The sequence below is a fragment of the Phaenicophaeus curvirostris genome, chromosome 1 (genome assembly GCF_032191515.1).
Source record: "Phaenicophaeus curvirostris isolate KB17595 chromosome 1, BPBGC_Pcur_1.0, whole genome shotgun sequence".
NCBI classification, from domain to species: domain Eukaryota; kingdom Metazoa; phylum Chordata; class Aves; order Cuculiformes; family Cuculidae; genus Phaenicophaeus; species Phaenicophaeus curvirostris.
In genome coordinates, this window is record NC_091392.1 from 136,375,315 (window position 1) to 136,398,900 (window position 23,586).

Below are 23,586 nucleotides of genomic sequence, written 5' to 3' on the forward strand. Positions count from 1 at the left end.
ACATGTTTCAGTTCAAGTGTAATATTTAGATCATTAAGGATCTTATTCTCTTGGTGCTTGGGAGGTAGTTGCTTCCTCTTCTCTCCTGGATCAGTGAAAATATTTATATATTTTGATTCTTTTTTCACATTGCTTGGCTAGAGATGACTGCTTTATCGCTCACCTTCCACTGATTTCCAAGTGTTATAGGAATTGATTAATAAAATTACTTTCATTTTTCTCAGTAATTTTAACAAAAAATATTAATTTTAAAAAATGATCTGAATTTGTGACTTGCTTTTTCTAAAACCCTCAACTTCTAGCTGAATTATACATTTCTTCTTCATCTTATACCCTTATATATGGCCTTGATACATACTTCAGAGCCCAATTGCTCAAATTCTAAAATGTACATGACTGAGAAAGAAAGGAAATGTAACAACTCTTTTTTTTTTTCTCTTTCTTTTTTACTCAAACCGGAATAGTAAATATTTTCCCTATCTTAGACGTGCAACAAATATACATGTGTTTTTCATGAGAAAAAATTCTTAGAACAAAGCGATGCATGTAAGGAAAATGTACTGTCCTGACATTGCTATTAAAACCTCTAGAAGGCATAGAAATGACAGTCATATACATTTGTGTTTGGACATCAATAAAAACATAAATACTACTCACTGAAGTTCTTCTTTCTCATTATTGCCTATCATCTTTTTTTCTCTCAAAAGAAGAAAAGCATCCATAAAAGAGAGAGAAAACTGATACTATTTCGCAGGTCTCTTTGCAAGGCCCTGTTTTATTTGTTTGGAAACAGAATGTAGTTTTTGTAGCTCTACTTCAATAAAACCCATTACAGGTTCACACTGTTATTGATATGATCGGCCTTTCTGTGGGCAAGAAGGGGCTCCGTGGGTTCCTCCTCTGGTGCCAGCTGTTCTCTGCAGTTAATATTAGACACACAGTAGTGCATACCTGTGTGAAGCTGACATAGCTCCTTTTTAAAGCACATGCATTATGTGCCTCCCACAGGAAACAATATTTCCTCAAAATAATCCAATAAGACAGAGCAAATAACTCATATATGAATCAAATCACCTTATATTATCACATACTCAATCAAGACTGAAGAAACCAAGCTACAGTTTTCAGCATGTGGAGTTCAATCATTTGATTACAGGATATAGTCAAGGAAAGAAGAATCTTCGACCACTTTAATTCTAGCCTTGAGATATTATCAGTCACTGTTTTGTTCACAACAATAAACTTACAGAAACTGAAAAAAATAAACAAAGATTCTGAGGGTTATTTTCGTTTGAAGCATATTCTTTCTTAAAGAAATTTCGCAGTATTTGGGGACCTCTAGTGGGCAGAGTTACATTTGCATTTCTTCTGAATGAAAGTCTACGTTCCATATCTATTTTCAGGAAATATAATATTATTGAATTCAGACTATTTGTCTAATTACTTCACAAACTGATCCCCAACTCCCAAATCTGCATGTCCCTTTGTAATTGTGAACCTGCTTAAACTGAAAAGTGAGCACAAAGAAATTATTCTTTAGGAAAAGACTGCAAGATTTAAAAAAAATCATTAGATGTATTCATTAGTAAGTGTAATAACAAAATCAGCTCAAACATATTAAATTAATACAAAAATTCAGGCTTCTTCACCCTGGTTTTACAAAATTAAAATGTAAGATTCCAAAAATCGTGTTTGAATTTTCTATAATAATTCCTATTCATTGGGGTAAACCATGCCAATTTCTAAGGAAGTTTGCCTTAAAAATCATAGCTGTCAAGTACACTGTCATAGTCTCATATGCACTTTTGTCCTGTTTTAGCACTGTTGCAGTGTAAATGCTTGTGTCAGCATAGCATGGGAATGAATTGCACAATAGAATTATTAGATTAGAGATTACCGATATTTCCCCATACACTCTATATGTGTAGACTCTTTCTCCCTTCTCTCTCCATTCCTTGATGGATCTTTTGTTACCTCTTCCCAGGAGCAGGAATCACCTTTTCTTCAATTGCACTCCACTACAGATATATCCTGGTGAACTTGAGGTGAAAGATCAGGAAATCATCCTCTCTTACTTCATCCTTATAATGTAACCATTATTTTATTGTTTGGCTATTCAAAGTAGAAAGAACTATTCAGTTCCCATGATTGATATCAGAAGGTCACTTTTCTGAGTGGGAGTTTCCTTTATTTCTTTATTGTAACAGCCTGTGGTAGCTGGCAAAGAAGGCTGATGACTGCCAGGTTTAAGTTTCACAAGGAGTTGTAACTCTGAGGAAAAAAATCACTCTTGGCAGTAAAATCTTCAGTGTCAGTAAAATAATCAGTAAGCTTGGTTCCCTCAAATTATCACCATATGCCCTGAAGAAAGAAAAATGATATGTATCAGAAGAGCAGACCAAAAATGACTGTGCAGAGAAGATGACACAATCATAGAAGCAACAGTCAGCATACAACAAGCAATAAATAGTGAGGACTTTGTAACCAGTCTGACTCATAGTGGCTTCCTCATCATGCAATTCATGGAAGTACAGAGGAGAAACTGGCTGGCCTGTAGTTCCCAATGTCTTCCTTAGTTCCTTTTCTAAAAATGGGGTAATATTTCCCCTATTCCAGGCAGTGGGAACTGCACCAGACTGCTGTGACTTCTCAACTGCGCCGGATAGTGCTTTGGCAACTTCATCCATGGATTCCTTTGCAACTCATGGATGCATCTCATTAGATCCTACGGACTTGTACGCCTTCAGGTTCCTTAGATGGTCTCTAACTGGGTCTTCTCCTAGAGTGGGCAGTTATTCATTCTCACAGTCTCTGCTTTTGCTTTCTGTGCAAAGAAAATGATCAATAAAATGTGATACTTTATACACGAAAATTTTAGCCACTATACTATATCTTCTTGGAGCCAGCAAAGGCCACACCACTAGGCTGAATGAAGGGTTACTGTCTGCTACCCATGAAAATCAGACCAGCAGGACAGTAACAGGCAAGACTGAGAAGCAGTTAAAATAATCCCAAGGTATGCAGCTTCCTCTAAGTAGTCAAAGAAGAGAGGGAAGTATCAAAGGCTATACACAGAGAAGCAAGTGTGGGTCTAACAAGCAAGCAGGTCTATAAACATGAAAGAACATAAAGAAAGGTTTTTTCTGAGGTGTCTTGCATAAGGTAGCTACAGGGTCACAAGCAGTAGCAGTAATCAAACTAAAGACTTCATAGATAATAGCAAATGAGTAGTGTACAAAGATGAGCAAACCTAAGCTAGAAGTGGTAGGACAAAAGTGTGATGATAGGAGATCAGAACTGGTAAATATGATCCACAGAAAGGATTGATTTAGCACAATCTCACTCAGTAAAAGTGTAAGTAGTAACAGAGTCTGTGTCTAACATCAACAGTACAGAAGAGCTTGCAGAAGTACACTGGTTAAAAAAAAAAAAAAAAAGAATAGATAAAGGACTGTGCAGCAGACTAACAGCCCCTAAGACCTTACAACACAGCAACAACAGGGCTCAGGTTTGGGGCGAGTCTTGTTCAATATCTCTATCAATTAGCTGGATAGGGAGACAGAGAGCCCTCAGTAAATTTGCAGATTGACGGAGACCAGCTCACAGGGACGTCTTAGAGAGACTAGACGGACTACTGCTCTGGTGGCAAGTAGCAAATCTTTATTCCTCAACCAGAGTTTTTATACTCTCCTGGGAGAGCTTGTCAGTTTCTACCAAGCTTGAGTGCGCTGTTTACATTACTGCTATTCTTACCGTGAGAATACAAGTTATGTAAGTTCTACAAGTGAGGGACTACGTGTCTGTTCAAGGATTCACACATTCTTCTGTTTGTGCTGGTCTTATCTTAGACCTGCAGGTGTTCTTGAAATATATTTAACTCGGGCCCTGGAATGATGAGAAGCTAAGCATGTTGCCAAGAGCCCTGATAGTCCACAACCTCCCTTTCAGGAGGAGCAGCTTTGTTGTTGGCATGATACTCTGTTCCTGACCCTTTCAGGCCAGACAGATTATTGCTCTCCAGGCTCTTGGCTTTCATTATTCTGTCTTTGACCCTTTCAGGCCCCCAGAATGTCTAATAGTTCTCCTCATTCCACCCTTTCTTATTTGTTAAATTGAAAGTGGTATTGGCTTGTCTCTAATATGTTCCAATTTAATTTTTCTCAAATCTACTATTACTTGTCGGAATTGTTTTATGATAAGTCTTAGTACATATGGACAGACAAGTAGTCCCAACAAGATTACAACAGCAATTATTATCAGGCCATAAATCCCTTGTTTGAAAGATTCAAAAGACGGAAAAGCAGATTTTAAAGCATTGACAAAAGTTTCTGTCTGTTCAGCTACAGATAGATCTATCTTATGAGAATTTAACATATCTTGAATATGTTGCCTCAATTCGTCCAGGTCCAAGGAAGTATTGGCATTATCCCAAATGCCTTGTAAGTGACTTTGGACTTTCTGCCATGAGAATACAGTGCAATTATATTTCACTGGAGTTACACAAATAGTACGATACTTTGCATGGCACAAAAGGGATTCTCGAGTTGCTAAGATCTGCAATTGTCTCCCCATAATATCAACAGTATCTTTAAGTGAATTCAAACGTAGTTCAATTTTCTCATCCCAATTGATTTGATTTTGGAATGCCTTTGATATGTTTATTGATAGCTCATTGACATACGTGGCTGTTTGAATACTTGTGGTCAAAGAAATGGAGGCTACTGTTGTTACAGTAATAGCAGTAATTAAGGCTGTAATTCCTGCTATTATTAGTCCAATCATTCTCTTATGCCGGTGCATGAGTTGCTGCGTTGCCTTTTCCAATATTTCTGATCCTCTATCCGCATACCAGTTTTGCGATAGATTGACAGGTAAATACACATAATCAGGCTGTTTTACCAATAAAAAGGAATCACTAGTGCTGTTTATGCAATTGGAAATTTGACAGTTGGTACAATTAACTGTATTATTAATAATGGTCAACATTCCACTTAGGAACGCATAAGGTTCTGGAACACAAGCCCGCATATAAAACTCAATGACATTTTGTGTCTCTCCCATTGCCCATACTGATCCTATTTGAGTCCATGTAATATTTAGTTTTTTTGCCTTAACTTTTCCCATGGCGGCAACAGCCTTCCATAGATTAGAATAGAATGTACGATTATTTTTTGTCCATATTCCAGAAACTAAATTTATTGGCCGCAATTGTTTATTAATTATATTCCAGTCACATAGAGATGTATTTGAACATGTTGTTTCATTAGCGTGACACACTCTCCAAGATGGTGCAAAATCCATCTGTGGAGGAGATAAATTTCGACATGGGGGAATATGCGGAGGGGGTACTCCAGAACCTTTACTTCCATTCGTAAGATTTGGATAATAAAAATCTAAAGCCCAATGAATCCCTGCCGACACATCAGTATCCCAATCATGCTGAACAATCACTTCTTCACACAATAATTCAGTATGATTAGTTTGAAAACACATTGGATTTCCATCTATTTTTCCAGAAAAGTTAAAGTTTGCTGAAAAGGCCATAATATGTTTATCAGAATATTGTCCCATAAATATAGTCTGATTATTGTATACAGGTATGTCCACTGGTTCTTCCCATGTAACTGGATGGATAACAGGAGGATTGGGGACAAAAGCCCAATAGGTTTCTGCCTTACATCCGTGTTGTATCAGCCATAGGGTGCTCAGCAGCATTGCTACCAACCGGATCCTCGTCTCCCAGTCTCTGCTCAACGACAGTCTTTTCATTCGTCTCCGCCGCTTTCCCATTTTTGTTTTTGGCATGTCGGACGCACCGTTCTGGAATCCACCGGGGTGAGGTTTCATCTGTTGGAAAAACACAAACATACCCTCTGCCCCAGATTAGTACCGGATCAGGACCACGTATTTTTCCATCCATTGGATCTTTCCAATATATCTCAGGCTTATTGTTATTTTTATAATCCCAATGTCTGTCAGCAGCAGACTGACCATCTTCGTCCAATGTAAAAAAATTCAGAACAAATAAGGCATGTGATAATAAGGAAAATGGGGTATCCTTTATTCCCCATGTCCCCCTTTTTAGTTTATTAATTTGAGTTTTTAGAAGGTGATTGTATTTCTCAACTATACCTTGTCCTTGTGGGTTATACGGAATGCCTGTCTTGTGTTGAATAGAAAATTGTTGACAAAAGGTTTTGAATCCTTGACTAATGTAGGCAGGGCCGTTGTCAGTTTTTATCGTTTTCGGAATCCCCATAACACTAAAGCAATGAAGTAAATGTGTACATACGTGCGATAATTTCTCCCCTGACAGAGCAGATGCAACGGAAAAATGTGAAAAAGTGTCTATGGTGACATGAACATACGAAAGTTTCCCAAAAGCTGGAATATGAGTAACGTCCATTTGCCATAAATCATTAGGCAACAAGCCTCTAGGGTTAACGCCGTAGTGAGGGGCAGGCAGTAATGGAGCACAAGAGGAGCAATCTTTAACGATCAATCGTGCTTGTTCTCGTGTAATATTACACATTTTTCTTAAGGTACGGGCAGATAAGTGATGTAATTCATGGAGTTGTTTAGCCTTACATATATTATATACTTGCGGTTTTGTCAGATCATCAGCTAATTGATTGCCTTGTGCCATAGGACCAGGCAGATTAGAATGACTACGAATGTGCCCCACAAAAACCGGGCAGTCCCTTTGCAGCAACAGGGACTGTATAAGACTTAAGTGCTGTTGAATGAAAGTTACCTTAGAATGTATCATTGGTACTGTTTCAAGCATACACAGAGCCTGTACAATATACAAACTATCAGTAATAATGTTCAAAGGTTGCGCATATTTCAGTAATGCCTGGTAAACAGCATATAGTTCAGCCATTTGTGCAGAAACATCCTGTAAAATCCAAACAAAATGATCAGGTGGTGATAATAGTACAGCACGACCATTTGAAGATCCGTCAGTATATACAGTCAAAGCATCCTGTAAAGGTGCTTGTTTTACAATTTTGGGAAAAACAATAGAGTGATATGTTGCAAAACTGAGTAATTTGTTTAATGGGTACTTGTTAGATATTTGTCCTGGAAAATTTGCAAGGGATAAGGCAAAGTCATCCGTCATATTGAGCAACCATGTAATTTCATCAGGTTTATAAGGCAAGATTATTTTTACTGGCTCTTTTCCAAGATAAGTTATACTTAATTTTCGACCTTGTTGCACACACTCTGCAACTTTATGGGGGTACGATTTTAAGACAACATTCTGACCATGACGGCCATGAATCCAACAGAGGATTCCATCCTGATACAATACTCCTGTAGAGGATAATTTAGTGGGAAGAATAATTAATTCCCAAGGCTTATTTATGTCAGCGTAATTTAATCTCGCATCTGTCATGGCCTTTTCTACTTTTGTCAAGGCTTGAGAGGCTTCCTCAGTCAGGCCACGAGGGGAATTAGGGTCAGGGTTTCCTTCCAATATCTTAAATAAAGGGCTGAGGTCTGAAGTGGTGAGTTTCAGAAACGGCCGTATCCAATTGATGTCACCTAAAAGTTTTTGGAAATCATTCAAGGTTGTTAATTGTCGTACTGAAAGAGCAATTTTCTGTGGTGCAAAATACTTAGGATACAATTGAAATCCTAGGTATTTAAAAGGAAAAGTTCGCTGTATTTTATCTTGGGCTATCTTCAGCCCATTTCGCTCTAATTGTTGTTCCATATGAGAATAGGGTGCTGTCAGTAATTCCACAGATTCAGCAGCCAACAAAATATCATCCATATAGTGAATGCAAATTAATGTTGGAAAACACAATCTAGTTTGTTCAAGACTTTTGTTTACAAATTTCTGACATAAAGTGGGACTATTAGCCATACCTTGAGGTAAAACTTTCCATTGATATCGGTCCATAGGTTCACTGTAATTGACAGAAGGAACGCTGAAAGCAAATCTCTGGCGATCATCGGGATCTAACAATATTGTATAAAAACAGTCCTTTAAATCAATTATTATTTTCTGATAATTTGGTGGTATTGCCATAAGGCTAGGTAGCCCAGGTTGCAGAGCACCCATAGGATGCATGGCCTTATTTACTGCCCGAAGATCTTGCAATAATCTCCATTTACCTGTTTTCTTTTTCACTACAAATATAGGAGAATTCCATGGAGAAGTAGATGGTTCAATAACGCCATGACTGGGTAAATGGATGTCAATACTTTCTGGATAATCTATTAGATCTACTTATAAATTCAAAATATTTGCTATGCAGCACTTAGCATATTCATTTATCATTGTGATATAAATGGTTGTTGAGCCTTGGCCTAATAACTGAACACTTCTTTTTCTTCCTTTAGTGATTATCATTATAATCATTTCAATTTTAGTGAATATAGTTTTTGGGGTTAATGTGGCAAAATATCCACTCAATAATTTGTAATGAAGCTTTTGAATTTTCGTCTATTATTGCCTCAATTATCTCTAAAGGTTGTCTGCACTAGGACCCAGCAATTGCTGACGAGCAACAGTGGAATGCAGAGCGTTCTCACAACATTTTCCTAGAAAGATAACACCGTTAACTCCTTTAGACTGCTGCAAAGCTGAAAGAAAAAAAAACTTAGAAAGGAAAGGGAAGGGTGGGAGGGCAGGGGGTGGGGGGGGCACTCACACACATACAGCTGCATGTTTTGGTAGGCATTTTAAAACTTTTTTCTTTTACTAGGTATTTTAAAACTTTTCCTTCTGAAGCCTTTCATTCCAAAGATCTCCAGGTAAATCTACCTGTTTGCCGGCTTAGTGGACATTTGAGATTGAAAGGTCCCAGAGATATATTTTCAAGGTTAATCAAAACCAATTTTTAAGTCTTACAAACGTTTGAAGCGCTTCAAACACACACACGCACACCCACTCATTTCTCAGCTAGCTGAATACATTCATACAATGTTGGTTATTACTATTGGATCCACAATTTTTCCATGTTACGGATGTTTAAATTACACATGGTACCGGGAACATACAACACTTAAATTACGTAGATGCATTATCTAATAAGGCTTATGTCGATTGTCTAACAAATATTTCACTTATGGTAATCTTTTGTAGTTTCTGTATTGATAGAATCACGGACTGGTCAGTTGAACCACAGCCTCTGTCTCTTCATGGGGTGCAACTGCTGAAAAACAAATCAGTTGAATGATTCTAGTGCCCTTTGATATAAAGTCAGAAGGCGTAGGCATTCAAGCTATTACTTGCATCGCTCTCATAAAGTTGGCATCAGTCAATTCTGGTAAAACAAGCAATCTTTGTAACAGGTGATCATGCAATTAACAATGCACAAAGTCCATCTTTGCATTCTTTTAGGCTGATCGTTTAAGCAACACTTATCTAGCGGTGATATTGTCTGCTTGCTTATCTAGAGTCTCTTGTAGTTTGTCTAGAAAAGTCATGTAATAAATGCCATTTTCTAGATTTCTTTTTTATTACAAATACGGGTATGTTCCAAGGACTATTAAATGGGACTGTATGCCCGTGATCTATTTGCTCTTCCACTAAATTTTGAAATGTACCCAATTTTTCACTCGTTCATGATTCCAATGTCTATTCCCATTGTATTTAACACATCTCTCCCCCACAAGATTAGTGGAACGTGCACAACTAAGGGTTACACTACATTTCAACATAAGAGGCTGAGTTTATAGGGACTAAGCCAAATGTATTTCAGGGATTCTAATGGACTCAAATCTTTGTGAGTCATGCTCTACAGAGTCAGCTTGGAACACAATTGCTTTGAATAAAATTAAATACACTATTCGGCTATCTGTTGGTATTAATACTAGTGGAAATGGTGTTCATAACACTAGTGGAGACAGCATCCATACTCTTGCTTAAATCGTTCCAGTACAGCCTGCATTAATGACCCCAGGTAAAACAAAGATTCCCAATCGAATTATTGACAATCATTCTAATTACAAGTTAGTAAAGCCACCCCCCAATGGTCCGTTTACGTTCCGTGGTATTGTGTGAAGTGCAGACGATTGCAGCACCACTTCGTTTCGTGGCGGCAGTGGTGGTGGTGAGCGGCTGGAGAGGAGCTCCGTGACCCCGGGGGGGGGGTGGGGTGGGGTGGAAAAGCATCCAGAGACTTAGAACAGGGAAGCGAAGGATACAGTCGTTTAATGGAGGAGCGCGTTTCTCTTACCCACTTTTCATCACCTGTGTCTCCTCTTAAACATTCTTTAACCAGAGACCACAAGGTGAAGGCATCAATAGGGACCTTTTCAGGCCCATGAATAGTATAATAGCTTTGAATCTTATCTCCTACCTTATTCCAAGTTTCAGTATTAATTGTACCGTCTTTAGGAAACCATGGACAAACTTCTTGTACGAAATCTAAAAAATGATCAACTTGTTTTCTTGTAACTTTTACCCCCCTAGCACAAAGCAGGGACTTTAACATACTTGCAAAGATGTTACGTTCATTACTGAAAGCAATGCCCATTTTTTTTTTTTTTTTTTTTTTCTATTATTCTTCTCTTTTTTCCTTTTCTCTTTCTTTCTATTCTTCTCTCTCTTTCTCTTTTCTTTCGTCTGCCTCAAAATCCCTTGTCCTCGCCCTCGATTTCAACTTACCAACCGCGGCTCGTGAAGGCGAGCGACGTCCTGTCCTTTAGCAACCGAATATCCCGGGTTTCGGCACCAAATGACGGAGACCAGCTCACAGGGACGTCTTAGAGAGACTAGACGGACTACTGCTCTGGTGGCAAGTAGCAAATCTTTATTCCTCAACCAGAGTTTTTATACTCTCCTGGGAGAGCTTGTCAGTTTCTACCAAGCTTGAGTGCGCTGTTTACATTACTGCTATTCTTACCGTGAGAATACAAGTTATGTAAGTTCTACAAGTGAGGGACTACGTGTCTGTTCAAGGATTCACACATTCTTCTGTTTGTGCTGGTCTTATCTTAGACCTGCAGGTGTTCTTGAAATATATTTAACTCGGGCCCTGGAATGATGAGAAGCTAAGCATGTTGCCAAGAGCCCTGATAGTCCACAACCTCTCTTTCAGGAGGAGCAGCTTTGTTGTTGGCATGATACTCTGTTCCTGACCCTTTCAGGCCAGACAGAATATTGCTCTCCAGGCTCTTGGCTTTCATTATTCTGTCTTTGACCCTTTCAGGCCCCCAGAATGTCTAATAGTTCTCCTCAGCAGATGACACCAAATTGGGTGGGAATGCTGATCTGTTCAGGGTTAGGAAGGTTCTGCATAAGTATCTGGACAGGTTGTATCAATGGGTTGAAATTGATGGTATGAGGTTTAACAAGGCCAAGTGCCAAGCCCTGCATTTCAGTTGCAACAGCTCCATGCAGTGCTGCAGTCTTGCGGAAAAGTCACTGGAAAGCTGCCTGGTCGAAAAGGACCTAGTGATGTTGGTCAATAGCTGGCTGAACATGAGCCAGCAATGTGCACAGGTGGCCAAGAAGGCCAACAGCATCCTGACTTGTATCAGAAATAGTGTGGCCAGCAGGAAGTAGGGAGGTGATCATGCACCTGTACTCTGTTGAGGCCACACCTTGAATACCATATTCAGTTTGGGGCCCCTCACTACAAGAAGGACACTGAACTGCTGGAGCATGACCAGAGAAGGGTAATGAAACTGGTGAAGGGTCTGGAGAACAAGTCTTATGACGAGCTGCTGAAGGAACTGGGGTTGTGTAGCCTGGAGAAAAGAAGCCTTAGGAGAGACTTTATTGTTCTCAACTACCCAAAAGGAGTTTATAACAAGGGGGTTTATAACAAGGTCACTTTTCCTGAGTGACAAGGGACAGGGAGAAAGGAAATGGACTCAAGTTGTGTCAGAGGAGGTTTAGATTGGATATTAGGAAAAATGTCTTGACTGAAAGTGTGGTGAAGCATTAGAACAGGCTGCCCAGGGAAGTGGTTGAGTCACCATCTGTGGAGGTGTTCAAAAAACATGTAGACTTGGCACTTCAGGATGTGGTTTAGTAGGCATGGTGGTGTTAGGCTGCTGGGTGGACTTGATGATCTTAGAGGTCTTTTCCAACCTTAATGATTCTATGATTCTAATCTCTACCCTCCCAAAAAGTAGCTAATTGTTTGCAAACAAATGTCACCAAAACCAATAATGGTCATTATGAAAGGGAGAAATTGTCTTGACGTTCGAAGAGTGAATTCCCGATAGTAGAAAGAAAGCATTTCACAGATAAACCAAGGAGCTAATTCTGCATACGTGAGCATGGCCCATGGCCCATGCTCTTTTTTTCTAAAAAAGAAATGGCTTGTTTTACCCTAGCATGGATTTGTTTCTTGCTTTTACCCAGAATGCTGCTCATGAGGCCCAGTGTAATAATGAATCCTGCAGATTAAACAACTGAGCTTTTGGTTTAATAAGGCCTTGAAATCATTATCAGATCATATATCCAGGACAGAGGAATAAGAACACACCACAACTACTAGCTAGAAGTGTTTAAAACACCTAGAGAATTTCTAATTATATTTTATTTCTGGCAGCAGTGCATTTCCTCCAGGGTAGACTGCCTCGTTAAACCTGTAGCCAGTAATTGCTGCCTGGTTTTTGTTGTCTTGCACTGAACATTCTACACTGCTACAAGTCTCTTCTAGGAGTTTGAAACTCCCTATTAAAGTTTCTGCATCTTTGCTTCAGGAATTCATGACACTGTTTAAGATAATTACCACTATCTTCTCCCTTCAAGTTACAGCTCTAGAAAAAATATTTTGCTCTAAGTGTGTTTCCCTTTTGGAATCTAGCCAAGGAACAGCAAAAGCAATATAGGGAAACAGGAAGAGATGTCCCTGCCACACTAACCGTCTTGGCACAGGTTCAAAATAGCAACAACTTTGGATAAGGGCTTTTCTTTACAAACAGTAGAGTTTGTTGCCCACCCTCCTCCCCACTGTGCTCCCCCGACTTTCTCTCCCCCTCCCCCCGCTTTCCCTCTCTTTCTTCTCTCCCCTCCTCCCTCTGCAATCAAATAAGCGACAATGGACTGCTAAGGCCACACTAACCCTCCTTTCTCCACAACTGGCTCCGCAATTGATGATCCCAACATGAGATGCATACCTTGAGAAGTTGGTATGGGCTGGGAGATGGAGTCCCAGACAACAACAGAGGAATGACAAGTCTCTTCACTAGCAAAAAAAATTCCTTGACACAGAGATATTCAACCTCTTTGGTCCTCTGTATGTTGGGTACCAAGCATTCAAAGGTTTGCTTGAAGGTTTCTTTGGGTCCTCTCCCATGTTCTGCACTTGAACAGTCCTTCTGCTTTCAGCCAGAAAGTCTTCAGCATGTGAATGACTGAATGAATTTGTCTATTACCTGCAGTTTTAGTGGGCTATACAGGCAGAAAAATAGAATGTCTCTGATACTTCTCTCATCTGGAGGCCTTATTCCTCAGTAATATTTCATATCTGATAATAATCCACAGTGGTAAAAATAGATACAATAAAATCAAGTAGCAAAACTTGTCAAATGTCAATAATATCGGGGGCAGGGATGGACAACACGACAGGGCACACACACTACTCTAGAAGGATCCATTTGGCCTTATCTTGCAGGTACTAAAAGGCTGTGGATGGTACTTAGATATTTTATATTATAGCCAGGGCCCACGGAACACTCAGAAGAACAGCACAAAAAGGTGGGACTTGTGTTTTCTTCAAGTTTGAGATGACTTACCCTATGGATTAGCCTACCCATCCAATAAAGCTGTTTTTCCCAGAGTATTTTTATCTTCCACTCACAGCAATCCCGTTGGCAATAGTGGTCAAGTTTCTAAGCTGTAAAAGTGCTTCAAGAATGGCAAAAGGTTTGAGAGCTCATGCCTGAGACACCTGGAGTGCTTCTCTCATGGGTGACCCAGACATACAGAAACTCTGGTGAATCACAACTCACCTAGCAGCAGGGTCAGTTTGCAGAGTTATGCAGCTGTATATAGTGTCAGGATGCACTCTTCTGCTTAGATCTGCTGAAAAATAAAACACTCTGTAAAAAGAAGTGGCAAAACTCTCATTGCCAAGTTATTGGACACAGTGACCTGTGAGAGTCTGAAAGTGATGCATAATTCTGAATCTGTGAAGCTCATATTATTTTAAAAAAAAAAAAGTGGCAAATACAATTTATGCATCATGATAAATGATCTCCTGCTTAGTGGAGATAAATAACCAGCCACCTATTCTATGAAACACTGTGACATTTGTGTGCTTTTTATTAAATGCATAATCAAGATGAAATATCTGTCCTTGGTCAAAGTTCTCTCCCTCACAGCTTTGGAATGTCCTTCCAAAGGTAAATGAAGCATTCCAGCTACAGTTCCCTCAGGTACTGTATCATAATCTGTGGATTACATGCAGAAAGTTTTTTAATGAGTTTAGAATAAAATAGCTATAGAGAACTGAAAATATATTTTCCTTTCAAATCAGTTTATTCAGAAACTGAATTTGAGATAGAATATTTCTATAAAATTCTGACAGTTGGTGCCAGCAGTCCAAAGCATCCTTTTAGAAATCAGAGTAGTGCAATTATTAAATATTGCTTCCCAGAAGAAATGGAAAGCACAAATGTTCTCCAAGAGCGACTTCAGAAAATGCAAATGCTGAAAATGTTAGAGTAGATTTGCAAGCCTTGAGATGCTTCTTTTATACATGGTTTTATTCAATGAGGTGCACAAAACCAGGCAGCCTTTGAAGGTTGGTGCTAGAAATTGGAACATCTCTATCTACTGGTGAACTGCCTCACTGAACCACTGACTTTCACTGATCGCTTTTTCACCAGTGTGAATAAGTAATTTATAATTTGATCTCATCTGAATGAGCCACGTATATTCCATGAAGTAAAAGCTTTTTGAAATAAACCATTTCAGGAACTTTCACATAATTAGCATGTACTGAAGTACACCAGCTGTTCTGTTAGGGTATCTGTAAATTAGCAAAAAGGTGGTTCTAAACTTTCTGAAGGTCATTCATTTGAACAGTGTTTACAGAACACTGATCAAAACCATTCTTCAGTAAATAGATGCTAGGCTGTAACTGTATTCCTAGCAAATAAGTGCTATTCTACTTGTAAATAAGGGCTATTACTATTCAAGTCTTGAAGTCAGTTAGAAGACTTAATACCACACGCACCATTTGGCACCATTCAAATTACCATAGGAATATTTAATCCAAATATTATAGTATTTTTCCCAAACTATTTCATTAAACAAATTAAACAACTTCAAGTGGTCTGCTTGTCTTCTTTCAACCTTTTACTCAGTTTTGCATCTTTTGCTACCTTTTTATTTCCTGCTTACTTAAATAACCCTGCACAATTTCTCTCTTCCTCTCTTGCATAAATTCTGTAAACATTTACGACTTTCTCTCATTTCCTGGATATTTTATTTTCTAGATAGGTTTTAATAATCCCAAATGGGAGTTCTTTTGTAATTCATTGGGATAGTTTACGAATCTTATTCAATACCTGTTATTATACTTAACTTTCTTTTTTTAATTTTTTTTTGTCTTTACACAATAGTATGCATATTTCTGCTGTCAAATCAAGTCTGCCCTCTGCAAGACTTCTTCCAACACTCAGACACTCCTCCTCCAATCCTTGTCTATGTCCTCCTTTTTATGACTGATACTATTCTGCATATGTGGTGGATTTAGTCTGTCTTTTCCATGGTACTAATAAATAATATTCATGACTAGTCTGACTTTAAACATACTTTCTCAGGGTCAGTTTTTCAAAAGTTACAAGTATTACTTCCTTGTAAATCTTCAGCTTTATAAAACATAATTTTCTCTTCTCAAGGTATTTTGGGATTAACTAAAAAATAAGCCTTTTTTTATCGATTTTCAGATGCTGAAGACTCAAAATTCCTACTAAAGCAAATAAAAATGTGTGGGTATGCAGCATCTCTGGCAGTCCATGAAAAAAGTTTTTGGCAACCTCTCAGTTCATCACTTAGAAAGTCTGGTACTTTGTCACAAATAACAGCTGCTTAAAAGCCATTTTAGGCTATTAATCTATCATTTTTCACATAGCAGTTTCCCACTTCTTTTCAATTTACTTTTTTTTTCTTCTTCAGCTGCCCAGTTAATCTTCATCCCTCATTCCACATGGCAGCCATAGGTCTGGCCTCCAGACACCACAGGAGAGGCACCTCTGCCAAGACTGAAAGAACCCATTATTGAATCTTTAATCCCGATTCCCTCTTCCCCTCTCCTTTCCTGGCTGTCATGGTTGACACTTACTCTTCCTGGAGGACAAACTGCTCTACTGCATTAATAGAAAAATATTCTGAGGGGACTCTGGTCTATGAGCCTATCTTGGGGCTGTTACAGAGACTGCAAGGAGTGTCTTTTCCTTGAGCTAGGAAAAAGAATATATGCTTGCAATATAACTGGGGGTTTTATATCTTGGGTTACACCACATTTTACTGTGTGATTTTTTGCAGCTTCCCAAACCACTTCTTAGCGATCACTAATTGCTAAACAGCATGGCATTCATAAGGCTTTAATGTGTCATGTGGTATTCACTACACATTTTTAATTAAATAATTTCTTTAGGATTTTTAAAAGCTTTATCTCTGCTTTAGCTGGATCCATCTTCTTTTTTTAATCCTCCATGCAAATCCAAAGTGTTTTATATTATACAGACAAGTAACCTTTCAGATTCTTTTCTATCCTGCTTGGTTTTCTCTTTATGTAGTAAAATATTTTCGAATAATCTCCAAAAAGATGCTTAGAAAAAAATAGACTTTCAACATCAGTCTTATCCTAGTTATTTCTTTGATATTTCTCACTTCTATCACTTAAGACTTCCAAAGGAAACGCTGAAAAATCTTCGATTCCCCAGCAGGGATCTAACCCAGAAGCAGACCATAAACCCAACTACACAAAACACTACTGCTCAGGGTCCTCCTACAGCTCTATTTAAGCGAGGGGAAACGACTCAAACTTCCCCATTTCTATAATACACAAATGGAGTAACAGAAAAGAGGAATGCATGGAAGGGAAAACGTCCACCTTTTGGAAAGAATTCTGCTTTGAAGGTTTTCTTTGCATTGTACCAATAACCAGAGAGGGAAGAACAGTACCTGGTCACAGCAGAGGGTGCTGCTGCTCTGCAGAGACGAGGGAGTGGTAGCCCTAAGCATCCTCACTGGTCCTCAGGGCTGGTAGCCCTACCCACACTCGCAGCAGGATCTAGGGTTTTAGCTGGTCAGAGACGAGGCAGAGCAAAGCCATATCATGCTGAAGGTGACATCTCTTTATTACAATGACAAAAAGTGAGGTGGGAGGGGTGGACAAAGGTGTGGTGTGAGAACAAGAATAGCCAGACAGATTTTGAAATAAACAGATTAAAAAGTATTAAAGAGGAGTACCAAAGGGAAGGGATGAATGAAAGAGAATTGCAAAAATACTTTTTTAAACCATGACAAATCCCAATCATATTACAAAAAAGAGAACGATGGCTCACTGCCTTTATTGTCACATTTTTATAGATGTGATCTCAGCAATTTAGAGTGAATCCTAAAATAAAGTGCTTGTGAATATTTGGTGAATTTAAAGCTCAAAATATACTACAGCTTTCTGGAGAAGCGTGCATTTTACCAAAATGAGAGACAGGTTAAGTAGTTTTACTGCAAATATTTCCCAATAATGTAATAACACAAATACGACTTTTTTGCAAATATTTTTAACATGAGGTTCTCTAACTGCAGGTCAGTGTTCTCTTCCCTCATGTGAAGACATGGAGAAACTGAGACAAGAAGATGGAAAATGTCTTCTATCAGTCACTCAGTAGTGAGAGGCAGGAAGACACTGAATCCTCTTCAATCGAACTCCAACTCTCTAAACCACTTGGGATGCTGGAGGAGGTCAACAAAGTACTTTGCACAAAACTCAGAGATTTTGAAGTGTGATAAGCTTGGGCAAGCACTATTGCCACTCAGGCTTGGGATTTTACAGCTGTGTGCTCCTTCACTTTATAACAAGAGCACAAAAAGTTATCTATCATACTGCATCACACCGGAAGTCCATCTAGCCCAGTATAATTTTTTCATATCACATGCCAAAACATTAAAAATCTTAAAACAAAGAAAATACAAAGGAATCTTCCTATTGTTTTGTCTACCATTTCTGAGCAGCCAGTTGATCAGGGAATTTCTGAGCCAGGGGCTGTGAACAGAATATGTTATTAAACAGCCACCTATGAAATTATTCTCAGCAAAGTGTTCCAGTTCCTTTTAAGCCACTTAAGCTTTTGGACTCCACAGCATTCAGTGACAGTGAATTCCATCAGTTAATTATCTGTCAAAAGAAAAATTACTTACTTTGTTTTAAATCTGCTGCCTGATGTATTAAAGTTGTATTTCTAATTCCTTCTCTAGATACCAGAACAATAAGTAGCTCTCCTGTAATCAACTGGAGAAATATGTTACAACTGTTTTGCTAGCTTACACAACTTCTGACTCACAAATAGTTTTACCACATCAGTTGACACTGGATATCGAACAGTAGATTTAAACCCACTTTCTTTTTACTCATACCACATTAGGAATCATGTAGACATCATTGGATTCTAAATTATCCCTTATAGCATAAAAATATAGAGATCAGCCTACTTATGAGTTCGGGTCAATTGCTTTTTCTGTTTTTTCTTACTGTGAAATACCCAGCATTAACTACCGAGAGAAAGCGTAACAGAGTAGATGGCGCTTTTTTTCTGCTTCTCAAAGCCTATTCTTATATTCTTGTATTATTTTTTTTTATTTGAAACTGAATGGATTAGAAGTATGACTTGTCATGGACAAAATATATAATTGCCAGCATGAAGGCTGCTATAGCTTTAATTAGCCACTGCCTGCAGCCCCTTTCACTTACATGCTGGTATCAAAACAAAAGCAGTAACTATGTCTAAAGAAGCAGCAATATAAAATGATCAGTGGCTTACAGACACTCTTCATTAATTTTTAAGTATTTTCCTACCATTACACAACTTTTACATTATGCCATGTAGTTTAGAGAACTTTCGCAGTCCCAGCCCTTATACCGTTGTTCCTTTCAGTGCGTATCGCCCCCACCACACCAGCACCCACCTAAAACTCCTCTCTCACTTCTCCTACTTCCTACTTGCAGGCAAAGCATTATTGTACTTCATTACCAAAATAAAGAAGTTGTCTATACTTTAGAATTACATCAAACTCTTGGCTGATCAAACAATAAAACTATACATTAACATTAGCTGATATTTCTTTGTAAGAACACAAGTGAGTCGAAGGCTAACATATTACAGATTACTTTGATAATTAACTCCCTTGAGAAACTCCTTTTTATCTAGGGACAGTAACAATGGTTCTCCAAAAGGAAGAAAAAAGTCACTTTTTCCTTTACAAATTCCCTGATGACGCAGGACAAACTTGCAATTAGTCCATGCAAGAAATAAACACAAGGAGCATTTTAAGGAGCAGGTAATAAGTCTTTGAGTCACATTGATATTAAGACTGAAAAAGCAAGTCAAAATTCCCATGCTTTTTTATATTATTTACAAAAAAACAGTGTATGGATTTGTTTAGCCTGTAGTACGACTCGACGTGACAGAAAGAGTGCAGGATTTAATATGACAAGGCTTTAGTTCCTTATTATGCAGGATGGATAATGGGGAATTATGCAAATGTAAAGTCCTTGTTACAAAATCCAAGGCAACTCAGTGGGAGTTCTCGTTACAAAACAAGAGGTTATGTGCAGAGTTGTGAAATTTGGGTGGGGCTATAAATTAAATATTCAGGCAGATGATACACTTGGTAGTCAGTGGCTAAAGTTATTCCCAGAAAGTAAGTTCACGCCAACTGAAAGAGGAAAAAAGAACAGTTCAGTGTTGGCTGGTAAAAACCCTAGTACAAGCAATGGAAGGATCTAATGGATCATATGGTTCATCTTTGCTTTCCATTATCTTTACAGACTGCTTCTCACCTGGCTGTACCACTGCTACAAAGGATCACGGTGGTTGCTGGTGTCCTGAACAGCTAATGAATTGCTATCTCCCCATGCTAGTATGCCACGTTCTTCAAAATAAGAAACCACTGTAGCAAAAACCTCCCCACAGCTAGCAGCTGAGCATTCCCCAGAAAAATGCATTATTATGATTTCCTTCAGACCCTTGGGTCTTTTTCTGGATAATCTTCTTTCTGGCCATCTGATAGATGCTTGGTCAAATCTCACCCATCAAAACTGATACTATTCCAGCATGTGCTGTCAGCAGAGATTTTGAGCTAGCAACTCACTGCTCCACTTATTGCTCAGCCATAAGGGCAGGAGGCCAACACGCACGGTCTGAATCCTCACTGATTGCAGGACTGGATTTAGCCTATCTCTGCCAAGATGATGAGAAGTCATTAAATTGCTGTAAATCGAATCTTGGTCCTGTAGGATCAAGAATGCATCAACAGCTATCAACCTCCACCCAGTAGATACCTCCTGCGGAGTCAGATCATTCTGCTGGTTCACCATCATTCTTTGTCCCCCTGCCCTTGCTCTTTCTTCCCATTCAAATATCTGTTCTGCTCATCTGCCATTGCTCTTTCTCTCTGTGCGGTACTGAGTTCAATTGTGCTGTAAGCCCGCCAACTTCTTCCCATGAACAGCTGAACTCCAGCAAGCTGAGAAACAGAACCAGCAGGGGGAGAGCAGATAGAGCTGAGAGTTGTGCTCTTCTAGTGAATAGTAGGGGAGAGATGGGACAGGTCTCACGTTATGTCTATGTAGCACATAATCCCCCCAGTGCCTAGATGAGTATAGGTTCCCAGGAGGATGATTTGAGAGTCCTCTGTGCATGTGAGTATTTCTTGTTAGTCTATAAATTTGTTACAATGTTGCATTTAGTTTATTAAAAAGAAGAAAAAAAAGAAAAAGAGTGGACATGGACTGACTGCATTGATTATTCACAGATTTGGGACTACTTCAGCAGAAGCAGAAGGGAATTGTGAGAAGCTGAAACATTTCTTCTGTAGTTTATGGGTTTTATTTAGAAAAAAAATATTTTTAAACCAATTCAGGGCAAAATTAAATTTGGGGTAACTGAAGACATTGATTTTTATTTCAGTTTTCTCTTTGAACCAAGACTGTTCCCTTGGCTCTGTATGTTTCATTTGACTTATAACTGTAAAAGGTGATATGCTCTTCAAAGACACATTTCTTAGCAACATGCCAACAATCTTATGGCCAGTATTCTCATTATCTATTTGGTAGAACTGGATGAATAATATTAATCAAGTTATACATGAAAAAATATTTAAAAACCCCAAAACTCTGTGATTCCTTTTCCTTTGGTTTCACTCAGCGAGCAATAGAAATGAGGAAACTTTACAAGTACATGTCCAAAATATTTCTTTATAGTTTTCAATTTTTTTTTCTTTTGAAAAAAACTACACTAGGATATTTTGTCAAATATGTTTCCTGAGACTATAAGCCCTTTTTTTTTAAAATAAAAATGATTGAGCTTTACCTAAATCCATCAAAGCCCCCCTAATGTGGCTTTATTTTGTTTTATTAATCTTTTTTACTATTATATTCTATAATATGAAACATTTTTTGCTTCTGATGCCTTTGGAGGATGTCACTTCTATGTACAGTAAAAATTCACTTTAAAAATAATCCTTTTGGCAACAGGGAGGAAAACTGGGAGAAGAGCCCTGTATCATATTACAAACGTTCACTCCTATTAAGCTTTTTACTGTTGAATACTATAAACACTCACAAATTGTCAGGAAAGATACAGAAACTCATTCGATATACCTAGCAGAACTAATAAGCTGGGGCTACTTCATAACCAGCTGCAAGATCATGCGGAAATTCAAACCTATCTCCCTGCTTTGAGTGATCTTTCAAGAGTGTTTCATTCAAATTAGAGGTAAGTCTTTTATTTCACACATGTTGGCCCAATCAAGTTTCTGGTGATTCTCCTGGGAGTCAAAAGACAAAGCTGTAATGTTTAATGAAAACTCTGACCTAGAAGTGCCTTTAATATAACATAAAATACCTTCAAAAACAAAAGAAAAGGGGAAAGGAGAAGGGGAAAAGTGAGAAGGAAAAAGGCAGAAAAAAAAAGGGGGAAAAGGGAAAGTGGAAAGGGAAGCCACTATGGAACAGAAAACAAAAAAAAGATAAAATATCTGCTTCTCTATACTTTTCCAGAATCAGTCCTATATGGACAGGTTGGTGTTCAGTGAAGTCTATGTCTACATTTTTACAGATTTGCCAAAGTAAGGTCTAGCAGTTTACTTCCAAGAGAACAGACAAAAAAATAACGTGGCTTGCAACCAGTAGGAGTACAGAAATGCAAAAAAGAGTGGTGGTAGCGGTTACAAGATAAGCGAAAAAGAGCTGAAGAAGCTTGTGGGCTGCAAAGACTGGAGTAAGGACACTAGCTCTAGAGGAAGGAGGTGCTCTCCCAGGAGCTGGGGACTTTGCTTAGATAGGGATAGTAAACAAAGGTCATTGGCAGCAATTTGAAGAAAGTCATGACATGTGGGCAGGGGGATGTGGCATAAGTAAGGGGTCTTTGAATGGAAAGGTCATGAGGATGGGAAGCAGTGCTGGAGTTGGGGGGCTTGATATGGAACAGGATCAGACCATATTAATACACAGATACATATATAACTTGAAGTGAAACCCTTGTTCTGAGTTTGGAGGAGGACGCAAGTCCACTCTTCTTCTCAACACATTTGGAAGCAAAGCTATTTTTGTGTGCTCAAAATAGACAGAGCCTAGTACTCTCATGCACAGTGTCTCAGGTATCACTACCTTTTACTCCAAATATCCTAATAGGGCAGTCCCCAAAAACAATCTTCATAAAATGAAAGTAATAGGAGAGTTGAAGATGTCAGGAGATTTATACATAAGACATAAAGCAAATAAAGACTAAATACTAAATTATAGTAAACTGGATTTTGTTTTTTAAACTCTAAAAAGGAGAAAGACATTGGACTGGTTAAAAGAAACTTGGAAAAGAGCGAGGAAAGGAGAAGCAGCAGAAATCTGCAGAAGATGAAAGAGAGAGATGTGTTTGGGAGGGCATCTATATTTCAGTCATCACAGGAGAGTGGAGATGCAGGTTGGAGTCCACTTTTACTCCTCACTTTTTTGTCCAGCTAATAAGCCTACAGCCTTTACAGGTCCCTCTTTTTATAGGAGCAAAATAACTCCTCCTCCTTTGAGACACAACTAACCTCACAGCTGGTGACACTGGGTATCTCAGAGATCTCTTGCACTGTAGCGTGTGTGCCTCTTATCTGCAATCTGCAATGTAAAGTCAGAGAAAATAGAGGTGGAAGAAAGAATGGGTGGAAATCTGCTTGAGGGCAGAAAGGCTCCACAGAGGCACCTGGACAGATGTATTGATGGGCCAACAGTGTGGGTTCAACAAAGTTATGTGCCTGGTCCTGCACTTCATCCACAACAACCCTGTGCAGTGCTACAGGCTTGGAGAAGAGTGGCCAGATATCTAAAATATGTGTTGACATGGTGCTTAGGGACATGGTTTCACAGTGGACTTGGCGGTGTTAGGGTTATG